Raw genomic sequence first — 21361 nt, 5'->3', positions numbered from 1 at the left:
CTGTTGTAACCTGTAGCTTCCCTGTCACTTCTCTTGCTCTCCTCTCCTGCTAAGCTTTGTTTCCTAATTAAAATCTGCAGCTACCGCCATAGCTACTGCTGCTACTGGAACTGCCATAGCCACCTTGGTTATGTGGTTTGGCAAAGTATTGGCCTCCACGACCATAGGGGCCAGAGTTTCTGCCTCCAAAGTTTCCTCCCTTCATGGGTCCAAAATTTAAAGGCTGGTTGTTGTAATTGCCAAAATCATTGTAGCTTCCACCGCCTCCAAAATTGCTTCAATCATTACCATATCCATTATAGCCATCCCCACTGCCATCATATCCACCACCACCACGGCTGCCACCAAAGGCCCCACGACCACGGAAGTTTCCTCCACGACCAAAGTTGTCATTCCCACCGAAACCACTTCTAAGACCACCAGCAAAGTTTCCAGAACCACTTCGACCTCTTTGGCTGGATGAAGCACTAACCATCTCTTGCTTTGACAGGGCTTTCCTAACTTCACAGCTGTGGCCATTCACAGTGTGGTATTTCTGAATGACAGTCCTATCCATGGAGTCATGGTCCCCAAAGGTTACAAAGGCAAAGCCCCTTTTCTTGCCACTGCTTCAGTCAGTCATGATTTCAATCACTTCAATTTTTCCATACTGTTCAAAACAATCTCTTAGGTGATCATTTTATAGAAGAGAAATTGATTTCAATAGAAGTTAATGTGTGCAAGACTTCACTACTACATAGAGAAAGCCTCGGAGCTGGAGCCTGGGTCTAGCCTATGTTCTCACAGCACCTTTGATCTTTCTGAATTGCAGTGGCTGCTAATCCCTTTCTCAAGGACATTTACATTTTAAGAAGGGCAATTCCGGAGAACACATTCATAGACGATGAAGAAATAATGACTGGAATGGCAGTAACATCAGAGGCATCAAGAAGCTTGTATGGGTGTTCTTTTAGGAAAGAAAAGAGGTTTTGGAGTACAGGCTTTTGGAGGCCTTCAAATCCATACTGCTTGGTGACTGTAAGATCTTCCTGACCCACCGCTGGCCGCAGGTAGAAGCTCCCTAGTCCTTGCCATTTGTCCTCAAGAAGCACCTTGGGACCAGTTCGCTCATCCTTCTTCTGATTAAAATGACAATCTCGTACCTTACTTTCCAGACAATTAAAATTGAATAAGGCAACATTTTCTTTCTAAATTTCCATTGCTCCTCAAAGTTTTGTTAACTAAAATACTTGTTCTTTGGAGAAAATTTGAAAATTACATAAGAGTTGAAAGAAAAAACAAAAAGACATCACCCACATACCTGTCAAAGCAAATCACCATGGCTAGGCACAGTGGCTCATGCTTGTAATCCCAAACACTTTGAGAAGCGGAGGCAGAAGGATTGCTTGAGGCCAGAAGTTCAAGACCAGCCTGGGCAACATAATGAGACTCCATCTCTACAAAAAATTTAAAAATTTGTCAGGCTTAGAAGCATGTGCCTAGAGTCTCAGCTACCTGGGGGGCTGAGGCAGGAGGCTGAGCCCAGGAATTCGAGGCTGCGGTGAGGTATGATTGTGCCATTGCACTCCAGCTTTGGTGATAGAATGAGGCCCTGTTTAAAATAAAATAAAATAAAATAAAATAAAATAAAATAAAATAGATAAAGAGGTGGTGCTGGAGCAATTGAACATTCATAAAGAAAAAAAAAAAAGAAAAAAGAAAAAAGCCAACAATAACCAGTAACTGTATTTTGCCTTTTTAAAATTACTTTTGCAAGTTAAAGACTAATAGTAATATTTTTCTTTCTTTTTCTTTTTTTGACAACTTTTTTGAATATAAAAGTAACATATGCCCATTGAAGAAAAACTGAAGAAAGCAGAGCCGTATAAAGAATAAAATATATCATTAATAAGTTTGCACCTAGCACTAGCCTGAGTGACCTGTTTCTTTCTAGTCTCTTAACAAAAAATTTGTATTTCCCCATTTCACTTCTTCATCATAAGTTAACCAGCATAAAGCTAGAAGGAGTTACTAATGTCTTTCACTAGGGTGAAATAAAAACCTTTCAATGAGTTGTTAAATCTGTTTCAATTTGAGGCAAGGCTGGAAACAGGTGAGCTCTCTTTCAAAAGGAGACTTCTGCCCAGACTTTCTCCTGTAATAGTTCTTATTTAAAGCCTGTGACAGAATATTCTGAACATGGCAAAGTTGCGTTCTAAAATGTCAAGAATAATTGTAGCTTCTTTCAGCTGGGTCTCTTTTTGTCCTTTTCAGAATGCCTAGAGATGTGGCAAGCAGAGTCTGTGGTCATAGGTGGGACACTCGGTGACATATAACCTGAGGGACTCTCTTATAGAAATGATGCTCATGGCTTGAGTGCACTCCAAGGACCCAAGCCAATTACCGCTCACCATTTCTGAGCACATTCTATTGTTAATCCTGGAACACCAGTGGCTTAAGTGCTCCTTCCTTTTTTTTTTGCCTGCATCTCTTCCTTCTGAGGGACAAAGTGCAGTCTGAGAACACAGCATCTCTAATGGGGCAGCCTGATCACTCTTTTCGAAATGTACCTTCTGCACAATTTATGCTCTCAAACTGGGGTACACTTGTTTATCTAATGGAATCATTTATAATCTTCATTTCCTGCTCATGGCAGCTCACAGGGGATGCTCTCTCAGAGCTCAGTGGCAATTGCTTTGTCTACTCTTTGGCACTGATTTTTACTGAAGGAAATAATAAAGCTTAAGACATGTGGCCATTGTCCCTACACCTGCATGGTCTCCATGGAAAATCACATATCCTCCATGTATTTCCCCCACCTTCTTAAATTTCCAAGGAGTGCATTGCAATGGAGAGGAATCTCTATTTTCTCTCCACTCAGTGCCATAGGGAATTTTGCAAAATTTAACCCAACTCAGTGGCAATCAAAACTCCCATTCGCCTTCTGCAGATAGCTTGCTGGCATCAGCTTTCAGGCCACAGAAATGAACAGATGTTCATTCAGACATCAGCAGACTCCTGAGTGGCCACAGCCGGGTGTGTCTACCTTGGATGGAATGTCAGATGCTTTCACCTTGTTTCCATGTTAGTGGCAGGAGTGAGCCCTCTCTGAATCATGCTAGGATAATAATAACCTGTCCCAAGTGTTCTGAACAGGGAGTACTTGGACTCAGTTGGGACAATCCATCATTTTCAAAAAGTGTATCATTTCTGATCGTTCCCCTGACAGCCCCACCTCCTCCACTAAGTTGACTTTCTCTTTTCTCTGGTGAAGAATGAAAAAACACTATGGTAAAGTGTCAGTGACAGATAAAGTGAAGGGCAATAATTTCTGACATTTGCTGCCAGGATCACCAGACAAGTGACTTAGTCTAGGCCAATGCTGAATATTCTCTTCTTGCTAAGAAAGGAGTGATGGGTCCCAGTACATTTGACATGTACGGGCTTTGACACACATCTCTTCTCCCCAAGAGCCAGTGACATGAGCAGCCCTGGTTTTGGATGGTTGACTCTCAACGAGTCTTGCATTTCACTCTCGCTATGCTTTCTACAAACTTTTATTTATTAATTTATTTATGTCTCTTGTCTGTCTCTCCATTTTAAAATCTACCATTGGATTTATATAAATTCACCCAAATAATTAAAGTATGGTGAACATGTAGGCGTGATCTGAATGCTTTGTAAAATTGCCTTCTTGTTAAATGAAGTCAGACAGGAGCCTTCATTTCTTGTTTCATAGAACTGTAAATTCATCTCTCATGCCCTCTGTGGCCTGGCTTCCCTAACTCTTTAACGAAACAGATGATGCCTGTAAAATTTGTCAAGAGGAATGAAACTGACTTCGGTGAGCTGCTCCCTGTCACCTGTGGCCTAGGTTGGATTGGAGACAGGGTGTCCCTGGGTGAGTAAAACCAGCTCCTGGCTTTGCTCATGAGTACTTAATATAATTTTATTTTGTATTTTCAAAACATGATTCTCTGCCATAAATATCAGCCATGTTAATTTTTTCAGGTTTATTTCAGTTGTGTATTAAATTGTAAATCTCTCTTTTCAGAAATACAAAGAGGGGGGCAGATAGAGTGTCCAACACATGCCTGGATGTGTTGTTAGCATATTGACAAGTGTCTGAGGGTCTAGAAACAAAGTGATATTTAGGAGCAAATAGAGCTAGCCAGTAAAGTGAGCAGTAGCTTGGTGGTTCTGATCAATCTGAAATGGACAATCTGATCAAATGGATAATCTGCTTAATGCAGATGCTAAATTGTTTTTTTCCCTTGGTGACAGCAGATCCATAGTCCTTCTCAATGGAATAGGGAGATACTTGCCCTGGTGATTTAGATAATTGCATCCACTATTCAGTTTCACCTTCCCTGGGACAGTACGTAAGATATTCACCCCCTTTGTAAAACATAAAGTCTAAGTATTAGAAATTATTATCTGTGTGACTAATCCAGGAATATTTCAAAAGAAAATCCATTGACTATTATTATTAAGGGTCCTGATACAAGGCATTTTTAATCCTTATTTATAGCAGAAATTAGCATTCCAAAGCTCATGTTTTGTTAATATGATAGCTTTATTGTTGTGTAATTCACATACTTTACAATTCAACATTTAAAATGTACAATTCAACGGCTTTTAGTAAATTTGCTGAATTAGGCAATAATTATCACAATCAATTGTAGAGCATTCTCAACATCCTAAAAAGAAACCCCCTACCCAGGTTATTCCCTGTTCTCCCCACATTGCTTCTACCCCTGAAGCCCCTGCTCCTGGCTCAGCCCCTGGCAACACTAATTTACTTTCCGTGTCTGTGGATTTGCCTAATCTGAATATTTCATATGTGGTTGATTCTTGAGCAATGTGGAGGTTATGGGTGTCAATCTCCTATGCAGTTGAAAATCTGTATATAACTTTTGACTCACCCAAAACTTAAGTACTAATAGCCTACTGTTGACTGGAAGCTCTACTGATAACATAAACATATTTGTATGTTACATTGTTATATAATATGTTCTTACAATAAAGCAAGCTAGAAAAAAATGTTATTAAGATAAAGAAGAGAAAATATCATTACTGTTCATTAGGTGGAAGTGAATCATCAGAAAGGTCTTCATCCACATTGTCTTCACCTTGAGTAGGCTGAGGAGGAGGAGAAGATGAGGGGTTGGTCTTGCTGTCTCAGGGGTGGCAGAGGTGGAGGAGGGGGAAGGGGAAGCAGGAGGGACAGGTACATTTGTTGTAACTTTTATTGAAAATAACCTGTCTATGAGTTCAAACCTGTGTTGGTCAGCTGTAAATGGAATCATATAGTATGTGCTCTTTTGTTACTGACTTCTTTCACAAAGCATAATGTTTTCAAGGTTCACCTATGTTTAGCATGTATATATACCCTTTATTTAGCCATCACTAGATATTCTTGATTATTTACATTAAGTTTTTAGTTCCACACTGATATGGTTTGGCTGTGTCCCTACCCAAATCTCATCTTGAATTGTAACTCCCACAATTCCTACGTGTTGTGGGAGGAACCCAGTTGGAGGTAATTGAACCATGGGGGCAGATGTTTCCTGGGCTGTTCTCGTGATAGTGAATAAGTCTCATGAGATCTGATGGTTTTAAAAATGGTAGTTTCTCTGCACAAGCTCTCTCTTTGCCTGTCACCATCCATGTAAGACGTGACTTGCTCCTCCTTGCCTTCTGCCATGTTGTGAGGCCTCCCCAGCCATGTGAAACTGTAAGTCCATTAAACCTCTTTTTCTTCCCAGTCTTGGGTATTTCTTTATCAGCAGCATGAACACAGACTAATACACACACAGTCTCACGTAAATAATCCTGACTATATTGTTCTTCTGTAAGTTTTTTTTTACTTTTTAAATTTTGAAAACATTACTTCTTTTGAGAGATTAAAAACAATATTTTTAAAAATATCAGAATTATACTGGAATTACCCTTAAATATTTACTTAATACAAAAAATATTAATTTCTAAATATTTTTTAGATTTATTCACCCATTGTCTTTTTAAAAACATTGCTATATATTCCTTTTATTTTAATTTTTAAAATTATTTTTTGTTTTGTTTCAGTAGTTTTTGGGGAACAGGTGGTTTTTGGTTATATGGATAACCATAAATAGTTTAAACCTTATTAGTTTAATTAGGTCCCATCTGTTTATTTTTGCTTTTTTTTGCATTTGCTTTTGGGTTTTTGGACACGAATTCTTTGCCTAAGCCAACATCTAGAAGAGTTTTTTTGATGTTGTCTTCTAGACTTTTTATAGTTTTAGGTCTTAGGTTTAATTCTTCAGTCCATCTTGAGTTGATTTTTATATAAGGTGAGAGATGAGGATCCAGTTTCATTCTTCTCCATGTGGCTTACCAATTATCCCAGGGTCAATTGTTGAATAGGGTGTCCTTTCCCCACTTCATACTTTTGTTTGCTTTGTTTGCTTAGTGGTGATTTCTGAGATTTTGGTGCACTTGTCACCCAAGTGGTGTACATGGTACTCAATGTGTAGTCCTTTATTCCTCACCCCCCTCCCACCCTTTCCCCCATGTCTCCAAAGTCCATTATATCATTCTTAGGCCTTTGCATCCTCATACCTTAGCTTCCACTTACAAGTTAGAGCATATGATATTTGTTTTTCCATTTCTGAATTACTTCACTTAGAACGATTGTCTCCAGTTCCATCCAGGTTGCTGTAAATGCCATTATTTCATTTGTTTTTATGGCTGAGTAGTATTCCATGGTGTGTGTGTGTGTGTGTGTGTGTGTGTGTATACATGCAATATATATGTAATATATATATTTGCAATATATATGTAATATATATATTTGCAATATATATTTTGCAAATATATATTGCAAATTGTGCTGCTATAAACATGCATGTGCAGTGTCATCTTTATATAATGACTTCTTTTCCTCTGGGTAGATACCCAGTACTGGGATTGCTGGATCAAATGGTAGTTATACTTTTAGTTCTTTAAGAAATATCTGTATTGTTTTCTATAGTGGTTGTACTAGTTTACATTCCCACCAGCAGTGGAATAGTGTTCCCTTTTCACCACATCTTTGCCAATATCTATTATTTTTTTATTTTTTATTTATTTATTTATTTATTTTTTTTGAGACAGAGTCTTACTCTGTCGCCCAGGCTGGAGTGCAGTGGCGCGATCTTGGCTCACTATTTTTGCATTTTTAAATCATGGCCATTCTTGCAGGAGTAAGGTGATATCTCAATGTGGTTTTAATTTGCATTTTTCTGATTATTACTGATGTTGAGCATTTTTTTTTCATATGATTCTTGGGCATTTGTATATCTTCTTTTGAGAATTGTCTATTCACGTCCTTTGCCCACTTTTTGATGGGATTGTTTTTTGCTTGCTGATTTGTGTGAGTTCCTTATGGATTCTGGAAATTAGATCTTTGTCAGATGCATAATTTATGAGTATTTTTTGCCTGTGCTGTGGGTCACCTATTTACTCTGCTGATTATTTCTTTTGCTCTGCAGAAACTTTTTAGTTTAATTAGGTCTCATCTATTTATTTTTGGTTTTGTCGCATTTGCTTTTGGGTTTTTGGACATGAATTCTTTGCCTAAGCCAACATCTAGAAGAATTTTTTTGATATTGTCTTCTAGACTTTTTATCGTTTTAGGTCTTAGATTTAATTCTTTGGTCCATCTTGAGTTGATTTTTATATAAGGTGAGAGATGAGGATCCAGTTTCATTCTTCTCCATGTGGCTTGCCAGTTATCCCAGGGTCAATTTTTGAATAGGGTGTCCTTTCCCCACTTCATACTTTTCTTACTTTGTCGAAGATAGTTGGCTGTAAGTATTTGGCTTTATTTCTCTATTCTGTTCCATTGGTCTACGTGCCTATTTTTATACCAGTACCATGCTGTTTTGGTAACTATAGCCTTGCGGTATAGTTTGAAGTCACGTAATGTGATGCCTCCAGATTTCTTCCTTTTGCTTAGCCTTGCTTTGGCTATGTGGGCTCTTTTTTGGTTACATGTGAATTTTAGGATTGTTTTTTCTAGTTTTGTGAAGAATGATGATGATATTTTGGTGGGAATTGCATTTGCATTGAATCTGTAGATTACTTTTGTCAGTATGGCCATTTTCACAATATTGATTCTACCCATCCATGAGCATGAGATGTGTTTCTATTTGTCTGTGTCATCTATGATTTCCCTCAGCAATGTTTTATAGTTTTTCATGTAGAGATCTCCACTTCCTTGGTTACATATATTCCTAAGTATTTTATTTATTTATTTATTTATTTATTTATTTCACAGTCATTGTAAAAGGGATTGAATTCTTGATTTGACTCCCAGCTTGGTCAATGTTGATGTATAGCAGTGCTACTAATTTGCATACATGGATTTTGTATCCTGAAACCTTATGGAATTCATTTATCAGACCTAGGAGCTTTTTGGATGAGTCTTTAGAGTTTTCTAGGTATATGATCATATCATTGATGAACTGCAACAGTTTGACTTCCTGTTTACTAATCTGGATGCCCTTTAATTCTTTCTCTTGTCTGATTACTCTGGCTAGTATATTCTTTATAAATCTGAAGTTCGAATTAGAAACATTTAACTTCTCAGGAGAGTGTTTATATGCTTTGGTTACTTCAAAAACTTCACTGGTTTAGGTAAAACTTAGTAGTTTCCCAAATTTGGAGAGGTTATCCCAGCAGAACAGACTCCCCAAAGAATTTATAGCCTACTCATCTAAAAGTTTGTGGAGGCTCTTTTTTTCTATAAGAAGTAAATAAAAAGAGGTATACCAAAATTATAGTTTGGAGATTAGAATAATTTCCTTTTCTATTGGCATATTTTTCTTTTTGTGCCTTCTCTGATGTTCACTTCTGGTTAATACAATGACCATTGGTACACAGAAGCCATGATAATTGTAACCATAGACTTCAGGCTTCACAGAAAGACCAAAGCTGTTTGAAGGTACTGACTTCCTGGTCCACTTATCAAATTTTAGAAGACTATATGTTACATTCAACAGTGCAATTAAATGACTACAAAGAACAAATGACCAACACACTGAAGCTGAAATTTCATGCAAACAAATCCAGTCTGTTTATCCTTATTTGCATCTGCTTTTATTTGAGTCCTTCCCAGGCATCTTTTTGAACAAACAGTGAATAAGTGGGATGAGAGGAGAATAAACACCCTCCAACCAGATCCATACCTGATTATAGCTAAGTCTAATATTAGACCTGTAAAGATCAGGCCAGTTAAAATGAAAATCATAGAATTGGAATAGAAAATTCTGATTATGAAACCAGGTGAGCTCAAAAAGGCTTTCTTTAACATTATTACAGGATGTAGAACTGTAATTCAAATAAGGAGCCAATGTAATAGGGCCAGTACTTAATTATGTTAGCACTGGATAAGTAATTAATAGGAAAATATGCACACTGTGCATGTTATCTTTTATGTGAAGATTTGTGGGACCATCTAATTCATGGTGAACCAAAGAGTTCATGGATCCACAGAAGGCTACATTGTATTGCTTGGTATAAAATCTAACTGGGCAGTTTAAAATTTATGACTGCCAGCACGATATGCTTCTAGGAAATGAAAGTGGTGTGTATTGTTACACAAAGATTGTTTTATAAGATACCTGGTGTATCCTCCATATGTAGAGTGACTTTCTTTCCTATGTTTTCTTTTTTACTTCAATATAGAATAGAGAGAATAAATACATTATTGTAATTTTTTGAACTCTACAATAAACGTTTAAGTTTAGTATAGATTAAGAAGTAAAAAGTGTTTCTCTATTTCCTTCAGTTCTGCCCTGATCTTAGTTATTTCTTGCCTTCTGCTAGCTTTTGAATGTGCTTGCTCTTGCTTCTCTAGTTCTTTTAATTGTGATGTTAGGGTGTCAATTTTAGATCTTTCCTGCTTTCTCTTGTGGGCATTTAGTGCTATAAATTTCCCTCTACACACTGCTTTGAATGTGTCCCAGGGATTCTGGTATGTTGTGTCTTTGTTCTCGTTGGTTTCAAAGAACATCTTTATTTCTGCCTTCATTTCGTTATGTACCCAGTAGTCATTCAGGAGCAGGTTGTTCAGTTTCCATGTAGTTGAGCGGTTTTGAGTGAGTTTCTTAATCCTGAGTTCTAGTTTGATTGCACTGTGGTCTGAGAGACAGTTTGTTATAATTTCTGATCTTTTACATTTGCTGAGGAGTGCTTTACTTCCAACCATGTGGTCAGTTTTGGAATAGGTGTGGTGTGGTGCTGAAAAGAATGTATATTCTGTTGATTTGGGGTGGAGAGTTCTGTAGATGTCTATTAGGTCCCCTTGGTGCAGAGCCAAGTTCAATTCTTGGATATCTTTGTTAACTTTCTGTCTCGTTGATCTGTCTAATGTTGACAGTGGAGTGTTAAAGTCTCCCATTATTACTGTGTGGGAGTCTAAGTCTCTTTGTAGGTCTCTAAGGACTTGCTTTATGAATCTGGCTAGTCATATGTAGAAAGATGAAACTGGATCCCTTCCTTACACCTTATACAAAAATTAATTCATGATGGATTAAAGACTTAAACGTTAGACCTAAAACCATAAAACCCTAGAAGAAAACCTAGGCAATACCATTCAGGACATAGGCATGGGCAAGGACTTCATGTCTAAAACACAAAAAGCAATGGCAACAAAAGCCAAAATTGACAAATGGGATCTAATTAAACTAAAGAGCTTCTGCACAGCAAAAGAAACTACCATCAGAGTGAACAGGCAACCTACAGAATGGGAGAAAATTTTCGCAGTCTACTCATCTGACAAAGGGCTAGTATCCAGAATCTACAACGAACTCAAACAAATTTACAAGAAAAAAAACAAACAACCCCATCAAAAAGTGGGCAAAGGATATGAACAGACCCTTCTCGCAAGAAGACATTTATGCAGCCCAAAGACACATGAAAAAATGCTCATCATCACTGGCTATCAGAGAAATGCAAATCAAAACCACAATGAAATACCATCTCACACCAGTGAGAATGGCGATCATTAAAAAGTCAGGAAACAACAGGTGCTGGAGAGGATGTGGAGAAATAGGAACACTTTTACACTGTTGGTAGGACTGTATACTAGTTCAACCATTGTGGAAGTCAGTGTGGCGATTCCTCAGGGATCTAGAACAGAAATACCATTTGACCCAGCAATCCCATTACTGGGTATATACCCAAAGGACTATAAATCATGCTGCTATAAAGACACATGCACACGTATGTTTATTGCAGCACTATTCACAATACAAAGACTTGGAACCAACCCAAATGTCCAACAATGATAGACTGGATTAAGAAAATGTGGCACATATACACCATGGAATACTATGCAGCCATAAAAAATGATGAGTTCATGTCCTTTGTAGGGACATGTATGAAGCTGAAAACCATCATTCTCAGCAAACTATCACAAGGACAAAAAACCAAACATCGCATGTTCTCACTCATAGGTGGGAATTGAACAATGAGATCACATGGACACAGGAAGGGGAACATCACGCACTGGGGCCTGTTGTGGGGTGGGGGGAGGGGGGAGGGATAGCATTAGGAGATATACCTAATGCTAAATGACGAGTTACTGGGTGCAGCACACCAACATGGCACAAGTATACATATGTAACTAACCTGCACGTTGTGTACATGTACCCTAAAACTTAAAGTATATATATAAAAAAAGTAAAAAGTGAATGAATAGCATTTTTGGTATGAAATCTTTAAAATGTCCATTTATTCATTTGAGAACCAAAGAACTTTTACCATAGAAAGAATGTTTTCCCCTATATTCTTATCATATCAAAGGCTTTTGATATTAGGAAATATAGTTTTTTTATTGTCTTCTTGGTTACTAGAAAGGCGATATAATTGGAATCTTGGATTAGATAGGAATGTTGATTGGGGGTTTGATTTTGATGCATGTTTTATTTTGTTGTACATCAGTAACCATTGCAAAAATATTCTCCTGGCAGTAAGAGCATTAAATCTCAAGGAGCATAAGATGCAATTTGTGTCAACTGCCTCACTCTGGATGCTGTGCTAAGACAACATTGCCCTAAGTGCTTTGAGCAATCATCCTTAACTGAAAAGGCTATGCTAACCACACTGTAAAATGAGTTGGTTCAAACTGAGCAAGCTAGAATAAGAGATGATTTAGTTCCATGATCCACTTGGAACCTGGGGTATATTCAAAATCACCTATGGACTGTTGGATGTTGTTAGAAGCATGAAGCTCACTAGGTTAAACCTGCAGTCATATTTTCACAAATGAGCCTGCTGGGAGTGAGTGGCCATTAGTGGCTCAGTGATGCTACAAATGGCTTTTCAGCTGCGAGTCACTTCCTGTGCTATTTCCAAAATAGTGTAAAAAGGTATAAAGAGCAGGAAGCGAGGGGCTACTTTTATCTTCTTTAAAAGCTATTATATGAAAGACAGAGTTTGCTTTGAAGCATCTCTAGTCTGTGGGCCTCCTGAGAGGACAGGGGCTGCCTTTCTCCTCTCTTCATAACTGCAAGGACAGCCTTGTGGAATTCACTAGTGATTGAACTGTTATTTGTTTCCTGTACTTCTTTTTTTAAAAAAACTTATATTCTGAGTCTGTCATCTATTTTTGAGTGTCCTTTCTTTATCTACATTGTATTAGGTACTAATGGGGTTGGGGAAAACTAAAAAAAAAAAAAAAAGAAGTCATGGTCACTGACCTCAGGAGGCTTATGATGTGTTTCTCTTAGTCAAGAAAAACTGAGATCAAATAGTTTCAAATGATACTGATTTTTTTGGAACCTAGTGTGTAGTTGTTTACCCAGAACTCTAGTCAGTGCGGAGGACTGATTGGGAATCCAGAGTGTGCCATGAAGGTGAAATAAAAGACAGAACCTATTTCCTCCCTTTCTGTCATCTGCTACCATAGGTTTTGGTTGATTCTATGAGAATAATACTTTTTGTCATAATGCTTCCACTGTAATAGGTGTGAACAGATTAATCAGAAACACCTCTAGAGCTATGGCAGATTGATGTTTCTTGGAGTTACACAGGAAATGTTAAAGTTTTTGTGTTCTGCCAAATTATGGTGCTGGTGATGGGAGAATTAATTTTCATGTTGGATGCCAGTAAAGAGGGGTATTCTTTTTTTGGATGATATATGCCTTTCCTTTAATTTGTGTATTCATAAATGTTTATTGTGCACCTAATATTACCTGATGAACTAGATGAGGCAGTTCCTTTTCATGGAGCTTATGTTCTGAATATGCAGAACATGATTGATAAAAAAGAACATGGATATAAAATTAGAGAGAAACCACTTTCAGTTGAACAGCAGGTAGCCTACTTTGCATAGCATGTGGGAAAGAATAAATCTCTATATACATGAATCAATATTGTCTTGGTATGGAAGAGAAAAGTAGTCTCGACAAAAATTCTAGTCACATATTATAAAAGTTAAAACCTCAACCAACAAAGAGAACCTCCGTGTTTTACTCCTGTGAACAAACATTGTGGGTTCTTTCTGTATCTGCAATGTTTTCACTCCTCAAGATGACACTGTGGCAACTTTAGAGATGTATACCATTTATTGGATACAGACTGCAACCTCTTTCAAATATATGTCATCAGTAGCCTTTTCAAATAGCCTTTATAGAGCTTGATCACTATGACTACATGATCTCATTTCTCAGGCTGACCACAAAGCAATTTTTAGTGGGGACGGCTTGAGTTATATTTATGTATAAAAGAAATCTTGCTATTTTGATACAGCAAGGGAGTGGATCCCAGCCTCTGGCTCATAGCCATCTGCTCCTTCTCACCTGCATTGTGGTTCTTTTTTCTTTTTTTTTTTTTTGAGACTGAGTCTCGCTCTATTGCCTAGGCTGGAGTGCAGTGGCACCATCTCAGCTCACCGCAACCTCTGCCTCCCAGGTTCAAGCAATTCTCCTGCCTCAGCCTCCCGAGTAGCTGGGATTACAGGCACCCACCACCATGCCCAGCTAATTTTTGTATTTTTAGTAGAGATGGAGTTTCACCATGTTGGCCAGGCTGGTCTTGAACTCCTGACCTCAAGTGATCCGCCTGCCTTGGCCTCTCAAAGTGCTGGGATTACAGGTGTGAGCCACCATGCCCGGCTGCAATGTGGTTCTTATACATAAAAAGCCTTATTTTAAAATCCCGTGTCTGTGGTCAGTCTCTGTTCTCACAAAGGGAACTCTAAACTATTACACTAGCAAATAAGACAGACTGTCAAATATAAAGGGCCCAAATCAAGTGATGAAAACACAGTGTAAGACTGACATAGCACAGAAGAAGATGAGAAGGTCCTGCAAGAAGAGAATGGAAAATGGATTGCATCAGAGGCCATTCCTTTAAGTAAATGGGCTGTGAATATCTACCAAATCCAGCTGTAAAGCATATTCAGACTGTGCTCTACAACACTGCTTGAGGTATTTCTAAAGTAAAATGAATATAAAAGACCTGTCTTTCTCAATGGACACTTTTATTTTATTCATAAAATCTCCAGTAAAGGATCTCTTCAGGTATTGTAGCTACTCTGATTAGAGATAACTGTACCTTGTCTAGTGTCTCTAATGGATCCACCAGCTGAGCCACATCAATTACAGAACCATGTCATAAAATTTATCCTGAGTAAGCTGCAGAAATCATTATTACCACTGCATTGAAAGGGTGGTGACAACAATCATTTGCAATTCTTTATGAAAGCCTTGCTCCTTTTAATTTTATATTCTTCCCCAAACAGTATCTACACATGTATCAGTGATAAATTCCAAGCCTTGTTCAAATCAACCAGCACTGGTCTTCAACATGATAGAAAGAGTCGCAGAGGCTGGGCAAAAATGACTTATTCCAATTATTGTTTTGTGAGCTGATGCCAATTTCTATGAATTATTTTTATCATGGCATATAGAGTACTGCATACCAGGGTAAACTGGAAGGGATCTGATGTTTAATGGGGGTTTGATTAAGAAACGTCATTATACTTCCTTTATATCATATTTTATTATGGAATAGAAACAAAATCACAGTTATTGAATTTGGATAAAATTTTCCAAATTGAATTTGCATATAATTTCCACTCAAAATTTTTAGTGATACATTTGAGCTTGCTTATGTGAACATTACCATTTCATATCAGGTTCTGTATTTGAAATGGCTAAGGAAACTACTGACTGAGACTCTTTAATAATAATCTTTTTCAATTCTTAAGAGTTATCATGTATAAGTTTTTTTTTGCACAAGTAGGTGATATAAAATTTAAAGCCCCTCTTACAGTCATTCAAAAATGTATAACGTTCAACATATGTTGAGTCCAAAATTCTTCCTATTTCATTAATAAATATAATGATGAAATTTCTTGCAAGAATGTGAATGGATTGTGAATTTTATCACAGTATTTTTATATCAAGTTTTTCAAAATAAAGATCAAACTTAATTTGCAGAAAACCCATGTGATTGTTAAAGCAGTCACTTTAGAGCTGGCTTGGATGTCACTAAAAGGTCATACCCATTGCAAAAGGATAGATATGATTAGTGTATGTGAACACAGAGATTTGGGGCTCCTTCCTTGACCTGCAGGGAGAGCCTGCCTTTATTTCCCACTTACCTAAGCCATGTTTTCTGATCCTCAAGAACCTAGAAAATTAACTCCTTCATGGCTCCGTGTCCACAGTGGCAGCAGCGTGATCTCAGCTGGTTGCCGAACTGCATGTTCACATGGTCATCTTGGCCAGTGCTATCGTTTAAATGATGGAGTCCCTTCCAAAAATTATGTTAAAGCTTAATCCCTGATGCAACAGTATTAGGAGACATGGCCTTTAGGTGGTGATTAAGTTGTTAGGGCTCTGCCCTCATTAGTGTAATTAGCACCCTTCAAAAAGTGTGAGATTGAAGGGAGCACTTTCTCTGTCCCTTAAGCCATGTGAGGACACAGCATCCCTTCTCTCTGGAAGATGCAGCAATAGGCCCCATCTTCGAAGCAGAGTGCAGCCCTCCACTAATATCATCTTGCCAGAGCCTTGATCTTGGGCTTCCCAGCCTCCAGAATCATGAGAGACAAATTTTTGTTTGTTATAAATTTCCCAGTTTCATACATTTTTGTCACAGTAGTACAAATAGAATAAGTCAGCCAGAATCAGAACACTGTGGAGTGAGCAGCACGTGTTAGCTGCCCTTATTGTGAGTGCTGGCTATGGGCACCAGCTTAGCACCATCAGATGCCCCTAACTTCAGGATGTCTTCTGAGCAGCCCCAGGCAAGACCTCCCACTGCTGCAGAAGTTTGGTCTAGGGGCTCCCACAACTCATGCCCTGGTTGTTCACCTTGAGAGCTGATGGAATCAATAGCCCCCATTTAGCTGTAATCTTTCCAAGTCCACGATTAGGATGGCACTTTAAATACTCTGCTCTGAGCAGGGATTTTCAAGTGTTTAAAATCGTGACCTACAGACCTCCTCAGGACCTACCTCCCCACTGATGTATACATCCGAAATAAAAGTTTTAGACCCTATGCTTACTCATATTTTCAATTCTATTCTCTTCTATTTCAAATTGTAAAATGCTAGTTGTGATGCACTAAATCAATTTTACAATCTGAAATCTAAAGGGTCATAATCTGGAATTTGAAAAATACACACTAAACAAATAATGAAAAGTGGATTTTATCTCATGTAATAACTTGGATGGATCTCAGACATCTCAGAGTAGGAGGGATATTTTCCAAAATAGTGGCTATAATAGAGCCATGGCTGATTTTTATTGCTTTTCTTTCAGATTTTCAGTATTTTTCCACACCTTCTAACATAAATATTTGGTTATTTAACAATCAGTGTACTTTATACAGTATGTCAATTAATTTTCTTGTCTCTGTTCAGTGAGTTTAAACTTTATTTCTGATTTTTTTCTCTCTTGAAAATTCTTCAAGTGTTATCTAATTCCATGAAAATTATTTTTTCCCATTAAATGCTTTAATATTTATTCACTTGTTTTTATTCCAATGATATAAAATTGAACTTACAGGGAAAATTACCTTTGAGCTACAAAACAGGACTTATCTCAACAAAGGCCAAATGTGAGCTGATGGTTGTTATGGTCATTCTACTGGATGGCATCCCAGCGCAAGGCAGTGTGGAAGAAATTAAATCCGCGTGCCATTAAAAGTAGAAATCTTTTGTCTTTAGGAAGTAAAACAAGTGATCCATTTGGAGCTAGTTATTTTATTTATTTATTTATTTAATTTTATTATTATTTTTAATTGTAAGGTTCTAGTTCTTTTTTTTGTATGTTCATTTATTTATTTATTTTTTATTATTATACTTTAAGTTTTAGGGTACCTGTGCACAATGTGCAGGTTAGTTACATATGTATACATATGCCATGCTGGTGGAACTAGTTATTTTAAATCTACAGTGGCTTTGCTAAATAAGCTGCCCTCACAGAATACTTGCCGAGTAGGACATCATAGTTAATGAAGCATTTTGGTTATTCCTTAATATTGAAAAAATGGATACTCCATTGCCAGCTTGAAAATTTTTCTCTTTTTCTTTCTGATTTGGAGAAGCTAAATTTGATTTTCTCACAGTCAACATTCATAATCAATTATTACATAAAATAATTATGACCTAAAACATGTATTACTAATGGTGGCAATTTTGAAAAACAAGTACAAATGAAAAGAAAAATGACCAGGAGGGACATTTACCAAAATAATGACTGCAGTAGAGTCATGGTGATTTTTATTCTTTTTCTTTGGTCTATCCAGTATTTTCCACACCTTCTACCGTAAACATTTAGTTATTTAATAATCCAAAGCAATTATCAAAAGATTAAAATAAATTCAGCTTCTGACAAGTTTTAAACAATAATTTGCTTATTCTTTTGACAATATATAATAAAAATCACCACAACTATATTATGAGATAATACCTTAAAAATATCTTTGAAAAAGCTCAAAAGATTTTATTTCTTTGCCTTTAAGTTGCAAGCAATATATAGTTTGAAACTAAGAGAAAGGTGCACTGTTATTTCAATATGTGTAAGCATTTCCAACTGTCCATGGACTCTTCACAGTCATTGGGCCAATAATCTCAAACATAACTTGAAATCAGGATTTTATTAATTTCTACTCTTCACACATTCTTTAGTTGAACAGTAAATACGAAGTTTGGATTGAAAGAAGTTAAGACTAATTTTTAAACACGCTTATCCAACTGTATGCATACAAGAGGGTTTATACTCTAAGTAATTATTTGTATTGCTGTAATTCACATCTATAAATTCTATCTTAGACACTCCCTGAGAGCCAGTTTATGATGTCTGCTTGGGCTCAAATGGTTTTTGCCAACATTTTATCTACTACTTTGTTTATCAGACTTGGCTTTCAAAGATATCTGACAAGTCCCTGCCCCAACAAAAATCAGATTTGTTTTCAAGGCATGAAGATTAGCCCCAGCATCCTTGCCTGCCCTCAAGTTTGCCATGTGTACTGCATGCTCCGAAATGCCCTTCCCATTCTCTCTCTCTGTAAAGCTCTCACTTGTCCTTTGACCTCTAGAACCTCCTGGTGAGAACTGGTTGTGTTCTGTGCTGCTGTAACAATTGCTTAACACCTCAGTGACAGCACATATCTCTTCTACTCCCTTTTCATGTGTCTTTATTCTTCATATGGTTTATAGGTTTCTTGATATTTTGGTGCTTTGACTCTTCAGTCTCTATCAAAATTCCTGGTTTGTGATAACTTTTGACAATTACTTTTCAGCAAATTAAAAATATTGTAAAGATAATAAAACAGGAGGATTAGTATGCATGCATTGAGTACTAGAGGTATCTTTGAATAAGTGTAGTATAACATTCGTTTACTACTTCCAAGGGACACGATATTTATAAGAATATTTGCATTTTAAATGTTAGTTTAGAAAAACAATTGTTTTGCCTGCAACTCCAGCACTTTGGGAGGCTGAGGTGGGTGCATCACCTGAGGTCAGGAGTTCCAGACCAGCCTGGCCAACATGGTGAAACCCCATCTCTACTAAAAATACAAAAAATTAGCCAGGTGTGGTGGTGGGCACCTGTAATCCCAGCTACTCAGGAGGCTGAGGCAGGAGAATCACTTGAAACCAGGAAGCAGAGGTTGCAGTGAGCCGAGAGTGCACCACTGCACTCCAGCCTGGGTGACAGAGCTAGACTCAGTCTCAAAAAAAAAAAAAAAATTTAAAAAATAAAAATTGTTTCATGTTTAAACTTATTCTTCCCCAGTGTCTGTTCAGGGCAAGGCAGTATCTTGAGTGCCAAAAGACAACGTCTAGTTCCTATTCCCAAGGAATTTATAGTGTAAAGAGTTAATAATTGTTTGCTTGAAAATATTATTGTATATGTTAAGTGCCAAAGAATGTAAATAATAAATGCTGTAATTTGATCGGAGGATGGAAAGCCCACTAAGGGATAGGTAAGTCAGGGAAACATTCTCCAAAACAGGAGGATGCAATTTGACTCTGAAAGCCTGGAAAATGCATGAGATTTGATGTGTGTGTGCGCACGTGTGCATAAGGCATAAGGGACCAACAGCCAATGTGTCTTTCTGGATTTTGAGAAAGCTAAACTCCTTTATGGCACAATTCTGGCATGCATAAGAGGGAAGAGGCCAGGTCTTTTGCTGACACGTACATGTTACATCAGTTCTTTCTAAACCATTATAACCCATAGTGGTGACTAAAGGGAGATTCTTAATGTGTAGTGAGAGAAATATAGAAAATGTAACATCTTTCCTGGAGAAAACCTGAAGTTCAGACGATGTTTTGTGAAAAGAAAGGAAGGCAGATACCTGAGACGTGCAGAGTGGAAACGCTGTGCAGAGGACTTTTATCTGAGATGGACTCGTCGCTAAGAAAAGAGACACATCTGGAGAAAAGTGAATGCTTTGGGCAGTAGACTCTTTTTTACCTCCTGCTTTCCTAAAATAGTGACTTTCAAAGAAGATTTCATGCTTCAAACACATAGCTGGTTCAAAGGAAGTTGGGCTTCAGAAAAGCTGAGGGGGTGTGGATGACATAGAAAGGGTCCTGGCTAGAAGATAGCTCTTCATTCTGAAAGTGAGAGTGGTGAATGTTTCAAGACACAAGAGAGGTGATGGATGAGATGCAGAAAATGACTTGCTCTTTGCCAAGTGACTGTGAGTGAGCTGCAAAGATGTTCAGTGCAGGAAGCTGAGAGATTGTGCTACCCACCGGTACCATTTGTAGACTTCAAATACATTTGATGCTACTTTGGTTTGTCAATCTTTGTCAATCATTTTGGAAATTATTCCAACCTGAGTATTTATTTATTTATTTATTTATTTATTTATTTTCTTGAGACGGAGTTTCACTCTTGTTGCTCAGGCTGAAGTGCAAGGGCACAATCTTGGCTCACAGCAACCTCTGCCTCTCCGGTTCAAGCGAGTCTCCTGCCTCAGCCTCCAGAGTAGCTGGAATTACAGGCATGCACCACCATGCACCGCTGATTTTGTATTTTTAGTAGAGACAGGGTTTCCCCATGTTGATCAGGCTGGTCTTGAGCTCCCAAACTCAGGTGATCCACCTGCCTTGGCCTCCCAAAGTTCTGGGATTACAGGCATGAGCCACCGCGCCTGGCCCAACCTGAGTATTTATAAAGAGGTCCTGTTGCATAAAGAGTCAGAATGCCCTGAGTTCTCATTCACTTCTAACACATGATCTTGGTAGGTCACCTATTTTTTCTGCACCTCAGTTTCTTCATTTTGAAAATTAGAGATTATGCTTACCCTCTAGGGTCATTGTGACAATTAGAGCAAATGTATGCAAAATGCCCGCTGTTGTGGTTGGCACATAGAGACACACAATAATAGGGAGTAATGACATTGAAGATTGCACTAATACTGTAAAGTGGGTAATGTAAGGCTTTCCTTGATGGCCTATTTTTCTAGGGCTGTGGCCTTTGAGTTAGGGAAATGTGCTCTCCCCACAAAGAATCTCAGGTCCTATGTGTCAGAGGTCCCTCAGCTTTGGGGTCTCACCCTGTGCTTTCTCTTCTGGTGTGGCCATGGCCCCTGAATGGCAGCAGCAGGGTGGGCATTCAGGAGTTGCTCAGTGGCACTCTTGTGCCTCCTTCTACTCCAAAGCACTGGTTCAGTGGTTACAGGGCATGTGCCCACATCCAAGAGCAAGTGTAGACGTCTCTTCTCACTCATCCAGTTTCTCCATGGCCTCTCCCAGATTAAGGAAGAAGTTAAGTAGTCATGTGTACATGCCCTCCCAGTGGCTGCCTCCCACACAAGGAGCTCAGAACTGAAGGAGACAATTCTGCTCCACCTTTCCCTGAAGTTGAGTCATCCTCTTACA

At 38.0% G+C, this 21361-nt stretch overlaps 1 pseudogene; it reads right to left on the bottom strand.

The window, feature by feature from the left end:
- Nucleotides 1-67: 67 nt before the first annotated feature.
- Nucleotides 68-21064, bottom strand: LOC101057831 (heterogeneous nuclear ribonucleoprotein A1-like; annotated as a pseudogene).
- Nucleotides 21065-21361: the final 297 nt, after the last annotated feature.

Source organism: Pan troglodytes, chromosome 5, assembly GCF_028858775.2.
Source record: "Pan troglodytes isolate AG18354 chromosome 5, NHGRI_mPanTro3-v2.0_pri, whole genome shotgun sequence".
NCBI lineage: Eukaryota > Metazoa > Chordata > Mammalia > Primates > Hominidae > Pan > Pan troglodytes.
Note: the sequence above shows the minus strand (reverse complement) of the source record. Positions and strands in the feature narration are given on the sequence as shown.